This window comes from Solanum pennellii, chromosome 7 (assembly GCF_001406875.1).
Source record: "Solanum pennellii chromosome 7, SPENNV200".
Taxonomy (NCBI): domain Eukaryota; kingdom Viridiplantae; phylum Streptophyta; class Magnoliopsida; order Solanales; family Solanaceae; genus Solanum; species Solanum pennellii.
The window spans coordinates 37,054,640-37,064,905 of record NC_028643.1 but is presented as its reverse complement, the minus strand read 5'-3'; the positions used below and the strand labels follow the sequence as shown (position 1 = coordinate 37,064,905).

The window sequence follows — 10,266 nt, the reverse complement described above, 5'->3', positions numbered from 1 at the left end:
TAAAAATTATCAAATCGAACGCAATCAAGAAAAATTAGATCATATCCTACCTCGAAGACAATCATTCACGCTCTCACCGTTGGAATTTTACCCTTATAAGTCACCTTTGGTGACATCAACATTAATGTTTAAACACCAAAATTAAATTAATTTTAGATCGATCAATAATCGATTCAAAATGAGGATTATGGGACCTATGCTGAGAATCCTAACATTGACTACTTTGAATGCTCCCAAACGTCTCAAGGAACATGTACCTAAAAACATTGGCACAATCCGAGCTTGCGATGCAATGAAATCTGATCATGCAATAATAAATCACTGAAATCACCACTAAATAGGTAAGCAAGGTTTTCATGGTGAGAAATTACCAGCAATATGATCCACATACACTACTTTGATGACCCCAAAACAAAGAATCACAATTTCCAAACTAATAAAATAGAAATCACAAAAAGGGAAATATAAATCTTGACTTATTGCATTTTGAAATTGTAAAGAATGGCTGAAATCTCGGTTGGTCTTTATTTAAAGGACCTGTAATATGACATCCACCAATGCAGACACCAAGATGCGATTGTGGGGTCAATAGATTCAGTTCAACCATGTCTTTTCATTGCAAATGTGGACGACAACTTGTGAATTTGGAGGATCGAGGTGAATCCTATCACCGATGACAGAGCTTTACCATGAATGTTATGACCAAAGACTTCAGCCTCTATGGACGCAGCACAAAACATGTGAACTTGAAGATCTATTGTGTTGCACTAGCCTAAAGATGGAATGTGCAAATTGCCTTGATGGGGGCTCAAGATTTAGTGGGAACCTCGTGCATTCAAACGATATATGCTACCCACAAAATTCTGCAATTTTGATTAAACAGAGATGTTAAAACTTCAAACCAAGATTTTTCATATGAGAATTGTGTCCCACACCTAAACTATATTTTATGCCAACTTCCACAAGTTGTCTTAACATGAGCCTAGAAGCATTGGGATTGGAATTGATGGTCCTTCTATACTTAAATTGAAATTTCAGAGGTAACATAACAATCATGATTGAATTATGAGGCTATCATCCTATTTTTTTGATCGGAGACAACCGTTCATATTTTTGAAGCTCCAACACGGAAAAAAATTGCACAAAACGCAAAATTAACGATGAGTTGAACGAACTGTTAGTTCCAACAAGTCATAAATAATTTTAGGGAACTACAGGAAAGCTATAAATATTGAAAAGAGAAATAAATGGAGTAACTAACTAGGAGGATCATTACAGGAAAAATATCGCAGAAAACAAGAAGAAAGAGAGGAGAGAAGAGCAGACAGCCTTACATAAGGTGAAACTAGTAATACAACGGAGAAAAAGGAAAATATTGTCCAGATGGAAATCATAAGGACAAATATGGTACTATTTTTTTGTAAGTACCACACTAGTCACATCACTATGCAGGTTATCGTCTCATTTATTTGAAACTTGACCTAACACAACACTTTGTTCTTTTATTCATTGCATGATTTAGGAAACCCAGTTGGCCTTCCTTTTAATAATTAAGTAATATTCATGCCTATGAAAATTTTCCTAATTCATGTAGGATAAAGCCACAAGGATTAAAATATTATTCAAAAAGAAGTAGAGAACTTTTTCAAATCCTTAATGAGGAATCGTTCAAATTACTACAAAAGTGCACAACACAAATAACTCGAGAACCATCTACTTATCTAGAAACTTGTTCCTATGTCCCTACATAATTACTGAAAAACTTGTGACTTGAGATTTATTTTATAGAGTCTCTCTTCCTTAAATGATATTTTCCTCTTAATTCTTTATTAGTTAACCGAAAACACAAAAAAGATTCGAACTCTCCGTGGTTGGAATTAATTTAGCAAGATAAAATGCAAATAGAGATCTTAGAATACACTTTAACCAATTATCTCTTCAATTTCTCTGTTACTTGAAAACTAACAAAAAATACTGTCTCCATATTATATTATCGAAAATTTGCAATGTGATACTCAAGGAAGTTGAACTTATATGACTTTACACCTTCCCAATACTTGAAGGTAAAGAGTAAATGAGACTTTTTTAGGAGCTTGTGATAAAGCTAGGGGTACATCAGAATGTAGAAGCCTAGAAGTCCTAAAAAAAAATAAGAAGTGTTTCTATTGGCGATCATGGTATAAAAGCAATGGACTTCCTATCACATAATAGTAATTCTAGCATTTTAATTACTAGAAGAATGTGATTGTTTGTGCTTGAATTGACTTTTTAATTCCCAAATTGTATTTCAAAAACAAACAGATTGGATAAGAATGTTGTGAGATGGGAAGATCATTGATTTTAAACAGTAAAATCCAGTAGCCACAAAATTTTAATTTATTTTGGGGTGTTTCAGGCTTCTCACTTCTGATGTAAACTAGTTCAATCACAAGCTCATTCAAAAGATCTATTTAAACGTTTTCTTCCAGAATAGTAAATGGTGGAAATCCACTTAAGTTGAATGTCCTTGAGTGTAATATTACAAAACTTTTAAAATATATTAAGGAATAAATATTTTTCTTAACTTTGTTGTAACTAAAAAAACTAAACAGACAGTTTATTAAAAGGTATGCTTAAATTTTAGTATGTGTTCTTGCTCACTCATTTATTTCCCAACCACATACGCTGACCCTCTACTATGTTTTCTGTAAACAAATAATGAAGAGAAAATTTTTCATTTAAAGGATAGAGACTCTTGAAAAGAAGTTTGTCACAAGTCCTTAGTGGTCGAGGAAAATGTCTTAGGCTAAGTATATAATTCATGTGTTTTTTTATTTGTGCACTTCTATAGTAAATTGAACAATTCCCCTTAAGATTTTGTTAAAGGATTCAACTTCTTTTCAGAAATTTTATTTACTCTTGTGTTGTCGTTTATATGAATGAAATGAATACTTAATTTCTTGATTAAATGAAAAAAGACAATACTTTGACATTATCTTAGCACTCCATATATTAAAAAGTTACCTTAGTATACAAAATCAGTCGTTCCATTTTACGCTAGTGTTAAGTATTATCTTGTCAGGTCAGAGGGGACATATAAACATTGAGGACACAAAGGGAACACTAGTACTAAATGTTATCTCATGAAATTAAACTAATAGATTGACCCCTCTTGCTTAAATAAAGTTTCTTAGGCATGCATGTGAAATCTTACTTTTATATACAGTCCTACTAAAGGAAGGCAAACTAATTCTCCAAACGCATGCAAACAAATCTTACATTCCCTACTTCTAAGAGTAAAAGAACAAAGTTGAGTCAAATCAATGAAAAAGAGTGTTATATCAATAAGACCATAAGATTCATAGTTATGTGGCTAGTATGATACTTACTTCTGTCCTCGTGGCACAAAAATACATAAAGAATAAAGTTTCTTTTATTTCATCCAAAACTTTGTTTTACAGATGTTGAAGACCGTGTCTTTGGCACAATCAACCTTATGAATGTCCTATGTCCCAATACTTGCCTTTCTCTTCTTCATAACTCCAATGACGAGCCTCTAGCTTCAGTAAATTGAAACAACCACTGACGCAACATAGCCCCTTCCAATATTAATATCTCAAGGTCTAATGCTCGCAACATATTTATAATCAAACAAGAATATGGTGAAACAAAAATATATCTTATGCAATCACTAAATTTGACATAAGTTGAGTAAATGCATATAATGAAGACTAAAAATGTTAACTTTTCGGAAATTTATAAGAGAGAAAGCTACCAATATATAATAAACTCATACTTTGTCCCTCATATAAATTAAACCTTAAAATCATGTAAAACATTAAACCCATGTCACCATTTCTGAAATTTTGCACCACAGATCTCCAACTTTTCAGTTTATAAAATTTCGTTATCTTTACTTTTCTTAATCAATAGCTTCCAAGCCCATTCAACTTCAACAATATTAATTTGTTGTAGTTCTTAGTCCAGGAAAATCAAACCCTGATTACCCATTTGATGTCTTCTAAAAAGGACATACAATTACAACTCTTAGAATTTTTAATCATACCAGAACACTCCTACAATTGAATTATGTGCTACGTTTTCCATACTATTGAGTGAATGCCAGGCTTAAGGAGATTCATTTATTTTGTAATCATGCAACTCAATCGAGCATTATAGATATGCTCCTTACCTATATCCAATGTGAAGAATAAAACCAATTACCAAGAAGTTACGTGTTACTATTTTGAAACTAGCTTCCTCGATTCTCTTGGTTAATGCTTGGTCTTTGTTTCCCCTTATGTTAAAATGTGTTACTTTTGATTAAGTTAAGTTAGAAAAATTGTCTATTTTTGTATTATCGCAATTAGCACATATGTAGGAGAAATATATCTTTGCTTTGTCAGTGTATTGCATTTAGTGTTCTTGAAAATGCTGAGCAATTCCAAAAACCTGGATTTTAGGATACAAACATAGAGTGAAATTTTGAATTTTTTGGGTATTTATTCGGATCAAGTAATCGGGACTACTTTCGTGACAGATTGACATTGATGATATGTTAACTAAGTTGTTTAATCTAGGTTTTGGAAATTGACCTAAGTAATCTTCTTTTAAGCATTGATTTGGGATTGGATTATTGTGTAGTGACTATTCTAGTATTATTATCATGTTGATTTTTGAATTATGATGTGGGACATCTAAATTGGATTGAATTGAGGGTTTATGGTAAGGCCTAAATGATGAACTATGAAGGAGACTTGGTAAGTCTTGGAATCTCTATCTTTACTTCGAATCGGATTAATTGTGGTTAAGTCATGATGTTATATTGGAGTATGCCTTGTATTATGGACATTATGTTATTTGCAGTATGCCTTGTATTAGGACTGATAGGGTGGTATGATGCTGAATTGAAACATCTTGACTATTTTGTGAGGTTGATTAAGGTGTATGTGATATAAGGATGGTGATGACTATCAATGTGTCTTGTTATGCTATGAAATGATAATTTTTTAATCTCACTTATATGAATTGTGATGAAAAAGTTATACTCATGCAATTATTATTGAGATATTGATGATGATGATTATACAAGGGGTAGACCCTATGACCTAAATTAAGGTATGATCGATAACTAAAGGCTTAAAGACGTTTCAACAAAAGGACTTAGCTTAGCACCGAGTGAACTTGACAATGGGAAGTAATAACTTCGCATAGAGGAAGATTCGCCCCATTGTTCTACATGAGATGTTGACATCCCGAAGAGAAATACTCATCCAATAGATTCCCATGATAGGAGACCCCAATTACCAAGTGGTAAGAAGAGGAAATATACTATCTCTTAGTTTTTGAACTATGTTTCCCCCATAGGAAGACTAGTTGTTAGATCCACCTTGAAAGCTATGTTTATGTTTGGTTTTACTTTGACCGGTAGACCACCTTCCATCGGTGCAAAGTTTTACAACACCGGATTCCACTTAGCTCTTGTGGTCTATGTCGGTTAAGGCAAGTGTTCCCTAAATTAAAATAAAATAATGAAGTATAAACTAAATAAGGTGGCTTTAGAGGTTTAACATAGCCTAGGTAGGGGGATGGGACTCTACTTATGCCTTGCACTAGTTGACCTTGATGGTAGGTTTAGGAAGTTATATTATGTATGTATATGATAATGATGAATATGATGATAACATGTTGATGCTACAATATAAATGATACTATATGATCATGATTATCTTCTTGAACATGTAATTGGGTTGTACTATCAAAGTATGATGTTATGTGTCCTTAAAAGGTTAAGTTAGGTGAACTGGGACATTGGTCATGGTTTCTTGTTGAGGCTACTTGGTTGAGTAAAGTTATGGGGTTTTGCTTGGTCATTGCACTTGTTGACTTGATGATGATTCATTAGTAGGTGTCTTGCTTATTATGATATGATTAACTCTTACTTATGCTTGTGATGTTAATTCCTTGATGATAGAGTTGTATTAGATTATGGGCTCAAGTATGTCGATATACATATTTCTTGGTTGAGTTAGTAAGCATGTGTTCTTGATTGGTATGACTTGCTTGATTGTGCATAAGACTTTTTAAAAGGGTAAATGAGCATGGTTTAAACTAAATGTCCCTTTTTAGAATGTTTTGCTATTATATGTGCATATGGTCTCATACTTAGTACAAGTGGCGTACTAACCCCATTTTCTTCCTCTTTCCCAAACATTTTAGGTTCCGGTCGTTGAAGAATCATTCGAGATGAATTGAAGAAGTCTTGGATATTCTCTTACATCCAAGTGGGTAGGTCCTCACTTTCCGAGGGCGATGCCAATATCTTGCTTATGAAGTTGCTTTGTTTTTATAAGACTTTTATGTTCATTCCACTTTCATTTGAGTACGATTTGCATAAGCCTATATGTGGCTTCTTTACATTGATGTAGGGTCATGACCAAATTGCTATAATCTTTAGATAGTATGAGATGAGTCAATCCTTAAGACTATTTTCTATCCTATGTATATATTTAAGTGCAACAAAAGTAGAAGGCTATGTAACCTTCCTATGAGAAGGGTGTATGTATACTTGATATGTATATTATGTGTATGTAGAGGTCTATGTAAACCTCCAAATAGAAGTAGTAAATGTTTTAAATTTTCTGCTAAATTCGACTTATGAGTGTGATGATGTAAGATAAGAGGCTAGTCCTAGTCGTCAAAGTGGGCGACGCCACCGGTTACATTTAGGGGGTCAACCGGGATGTGATACAAAACATGATGAAATATGAATATTTGCCAATTAGGAGTGCCTACCTATCTCAATGATGTAGTTAGACAAGTAATTAGAGTAGGAGATTAGAGGTATGAAGACCATGATCATAAAGTCTACCCTGTAAATCAATAATTTTATAATAGTAATTAGTTCATCTATGAGGCGTGATAAATGAAACCCTATACATGTTGCATCCTTGGGATTATCCAATCACCGTGAGTAATTTTATTATTTAGCTCCTATATTCTTTTCTTTACAAATAAAATCAAACTATTTTGGCACTCTTAAATGAATACTTAGAGTAGTATAATTTAATAAAAATAGTTAATCGACAAGTTCATTGGGTTTAATACTCTTAATCTTTTAAGAGTCACTATTAATTGCGAGACCACGTACACATGCGTGTGAAATTGGGAGCAACAAGTTTTAGGAGACGTTGCCATGGACTTAAAATTAACTATCCTTCTAGGTTATGCTTATTCTTTTTACGGAAAAGGGCCTAAAATACCCTCAAAGTATTGGAAATGGTACAAAATTACCCTCCATCCACCTATTGACTCCAAAATACCCTTCTCACCCACCTATTGGCTCCAAAATACCCTTGTCATCCACCTTTTGGTTCAAAATTGACCACTTATTTAACGGTATTAAATTTAAACTATTTAAATATTTTTTTAAATACGTGGCGCTAAACTAATTGTTATAATTTAACTTATTAGTATAATTTATAAATCAATTCACTACCCATCCATTACTAATTAAGATCCTCCAAATTAATAAACTCGTCACATTATTAATTGAGTGTTTTTTAAGAATTTGAGGTGAAAATATCGATAGAAGTAAACTATCATACATTCAAGTTTCTAAATAAAAATTATCGATAAACTTAAAAGTCTGACTATGTTCATCTTAACTATCCTTAGGTCTCAATTATGTGATGTTACTTTTTTCAAAATAATATATTAAAGGTTGTAAAACAAATCATAAATGTTTATAAAATTATATTTAAAAAAGGTGCATGAATTAATTCGGGATGTATTAGTTCTTTACCTTTAATCATAAATTTCTAATTCAATCTTGAAAGAGAATCATATTAAAAGTGTCGTCCTAAATAAGCGGCTCAACCTAAATTTAATTGGGGTTTTAATTTGGACTCGAATATTTTTGGATGTCATTTTTAAGAATCTATAATTTCATCGTGTTTTAGTAGTGTTTATGGCGATTTTGATATCATAAATGGATTATTAATTGGGTGGCGTTTAGTTAGTAATGAGTGGATAGTGGGTTGATTTATAAATTATATTAATAAATTAAATTATAATCAATAGTTGAACGCCAAGTATTTTAAAATATTCAAAGAGTTTAATTTTAAAATAATTAAATAAGTGGTCAATTTTGAACCCAAACGTAGATGACAAGGGTATTTTGGAGCCAATAAGTAAATGAGAAGGGCATTTTGAAGCCAATAGGTGGATGAGAAGGGCATTTTGGAGCCAATAGGTGGATGGAGGGTGATTTTGTACCATTTTCAATACCTCAAGGGTATGTTAGGCCCTTTTCCGTTCTTTTTATTTATTTGTTTATATATTTTCATACATAGGTTTTCTACAAATTAATACTCTTTGTGGGTGAACGGGAATGATGATTATTCTTATCTGTTAAGACCTTGTCCTTGTTGCAAATGAGCCCACTTTTGGCAACAATGTCAATATATTTTCAGGTAGAATTGTGTGCACCATCTTTATCCTGTAAAATTTTTAGTATTCTTTAGGTCAGTTTTACTGTGTTTTGCTACCCTACTCCAAAATCCTACCATGATGATTCTAATAATCTTTGTTCCTTTAATAGTATGAAATCATTCAGTAAATTAATCGAGGAATATGAAAAGCTTCATAGGATAACCATACATGTGATGTAACGCTTCACTACAACAAATTAAAGATTTAGCAGCAATTATTAATGGCAATAATATAATTGCCGCTAAATCATGTTTTAAAGTCAATTATTTATGCCATTTGTCCTTTCGACGGTAATATTTTAGCCTTTTAACGACATTATTCTGACCTTTAGTGAAAATTACTTGAAAAGTCTAATACATACAACCAAATTCCTTTCAATTAAATAAAAAACCAAAAATACTCTACTCCAATTCAGTCCCCAAATTCTAAGGCTCGTCACTCTTTTCAATTCCATCTGAAGCGGTAGACTTGAGATTCACTAGATTAATCGGAGCTCATGCAATTTCTCTGAAGCACCAGCAAGTCTCCTTCCATGGATACGGACGACGTATTCAGGCTGAGCACCGGCAATTTTCATTCTTTCAGTATACTCGCTCTTATACTTCCAACCTGTAGTATCTCTCTTTAATTTTCTTCTGAATTTAGCAACCTACTGATGAATCTCGATCTCTCTTTCTCTCTGGAAATGTATACATGCATGTGTTATCAGCCTATAAGCTAATAAATATGCCTTTCATCTTTAATTTTCTTATTATTTGGTTTAAAGTCGTTGATAAGATTAGGAATGTTACTAGATTCACAAAGTGTTCGACAAAATATCTAGAGAAAACTTGATCTACTGCTCTATCAATTTTTAGTTTTTTTTTGTTGCGATGTTGGCATTTTCTATCAATTTTACTTAGACCACTTTTGAGAATTTCACTTTTCAAAAACTTGACTTGATTTTATTAGTGTACTATAGCTTTGGCGAAAGTATAGCTCCAAAAAAACAGACGAGAAAGATTTCTCTTCTCATTAGAAAGGTAAGTCATTAACTAATTCCTAAGAATCTCTCTTGTTTCTAGATAAACTCCGGGTATAATTTGATTCTGTATAGGCAAAAATTAGCAATGAACATCACATTTTGGAGATTGGATTTGGTTGAGGAGGATTCGCGTAGGAAGTTCTCAAGAAACAGGATGTCAATATACTGGCATAACTATTTCTGAGCAGCAGCTAGAGTATGCAAAGTTGAGAGTTGAGCTAGCAGGCCTTCAGGTATACCACTTGCATTTTCTATTGAAGTTCAAAGTTTCTATGTGACTATGATATATAATTTCTATATGTTGAGGCAAGTGATAAAAGCAATTAGGAAATTCCACCTCATGAACTTAAACCTTCTATAACTAAAATGATTCGTTTATTGATCGTGGTGTCTGGGCCAACTTAGGCACAACTTATTACTCTTTGTACTTCCTACTGACATGTAAACATGATCTGTTTTTATTTGCAAGCGAAAGCCGAGTTGTCTGTAATATTCGAAGCCCTCTATTTATATACAAAAATTTCACACTTTTGGCCAAAATGGCCGACATCTACTTTACACTTGGTCTTTTTACATTCGACCGACGCAAAAAACAAAACTTAGTGGCCTATCTTTATTATTGGCCGACACTAACACTGTTTACTTTATGACTTTTTACATTATTGGCTTTTCAGCCGACGCTATACGACAAAATTAAAAGATTCTTACTTTATACATATGGCTGATATTCAGCCGACGCAACAATAATAATAACAAAAATAATAATAACT

At 32.6% G+C, this 10,266-nt stretch overlaps 1 protein-coding gene across 6 annotated transcripts in view; it reads left to right on the top strand.

The window, feature by feature from the left end:
- Positions 1–8,834: 8,834 nt before the first annotated feature.
- Positions 8,835–10,266, top strand: part of LOC107024993 (40S ribosomal protein S9-1-like) — a 10,153-nt gene continuing 8,721 nt past the window's right edge. For 4 of the 6 annotated variants that reach the window (XR_003579268.1, XR_003579265.1, XR_003579267.1 and 1 more), the window contains exons 1-2: positions 8,835–9,494; positions 9,569–9,729. The gene's annotated coding sequence lies outside the window, so the exon portion shown is untranslated. The remainder of the gene's footprint in view (positions 9,495–9,568; positions 9,730–10,266) is intronic. The other 2 variants (XR_003579270.1, XR_003579266.1) reach the window with 2 other exon arrangements.